Below are 1,500 nucleotides of genomic sequence, written 5' to 3' on the forward strand. Positions count from 1 at the left end.
GATGTAGGCACTATGCCGTAGTGTCAGGCTACTATCGGTCTGAGCGTCAGAAGGAGGACCATCTGCTTCCAGAACACGGCTGACTGGGTGTAACTGAAGCGACACAAGGCAAAACTGCGCATAAGCAGTATTGTTTTTCTAAAGGAATCTATTTAGTGATAATAAGAAGAAAGTATTTAGGGAGAAATACAGGCTATATGAGGATAAAACTTAAATCACTTTCCCAAATTTTATTTTATATACAGGAGGCAAAGAAGTATCATGTCTGCCCCACTGACCAGACAAACATGCTTGTCTGGTGACTCTCCACTGTGTATGGCAGAAATTCTTGTTTGACAACATTGACGGCATCTTCAGAAGTTTCCGCATAAAAAAGTTGTCCACATAAATATTGATTTACTGACTTATAAATGGTCTTTAAGAGAAAATGGACAGAGGTAAATGACAAAGGTGACAACATGAGGAGAGTGAGGGATACGTTGCTAAATATAAGCGCTGATAGTGTGACTGACCAGACGATGGTGAAATTTAGCCAGTGCTACCAGTGTATTTCACTTGGCTTTGGGCCATGAACTATGATGTACTACATAGCTGGACCCCGGTATGAAGCTGCCAGCCGCGGCTGCACTCTGTAACAAGCGAATGCCCTGGAGCTTGAACTGACAAGAGAAAGGAGAGAAGGAAGGAAGGAGGGGAGGGAGGAAGTGAAAAATAGTTGATAGAAATTTTCAGAAGGAGGTAAGAGAAGTGGGCAGCAGGAAGGAAAGCTAGAGGAAGGTGGGTCCATGGCCCCTATTCTGATCGCAGACCCCAACTTGATGTCTTTATGAGAGCAGACTAATGGCCACAGCGAAACATAGCCTAATTTTAATTTACCCAAAGTTCCAGAAATGATTTTTCTCTTGCATTGAAGTTTCAGCTTTCTTTACCTGGGTAAGCCTATTTTCTGAGGATTTAAAACAAAACAAGGTTAAAACAAACCCAAACTTCTCTTTGCCTCTCTTTTACCTTCCCCTTTCATCTGGCTACCCCTTCCCTCATTTTTTTTTTCTCTCATGGAAAGATCCTGATGACTGACCTAATTAAGTTAGGTTTCTGTACCTAATTTGGCCTTTTCGCAGAGAAAATAAATTATTAGGTCTCTATGACACAATAGCATAATAAATACAGGCCTTGAAAATTATAAAGCCACAGTTGTGTATCAATCAATGACTAAGAAATGTCTAGTTGAAAAATATATGAAATAGGAAAATTTCCCAACATCTTTCCAGAGCAAAGTCTGTTTTAAGAAATATTGTGCAAATTACAATTTCTGTCTTTGCCCTAAATTTAAATATTTTAAAAACACAGTCCTTGAAAAATTGCGCTATGGTATTTTACGTCTCTAACTTAAGTAAAATAAATCCATTGTTAAACTTAACAGAAGTTTCAAAACCATACTCTATGATTCCTTTCTCCTTTCTTCCCTTTCTTTGTGCAACTATGGATTGATGAATCAAT

The sequence above is a fragment of the Enhydra lutris genome, unplaced genomic scaffold (genome assembly GCF_002288905.1).
Source record: "Enhydra lutris kenyoni isolate GAN:26980312 unplaced genomic scaffold, ASM228890v2 scaffoldscaffold27, whole genome shotgun sequence".
In the NCBI taxonomy this organism is placed as follows: Eukaryota; Metazoa; Chordata; class Mammalia; order Carnivora; family Mustelidae; genus Enhydra; species Enhydra lutris.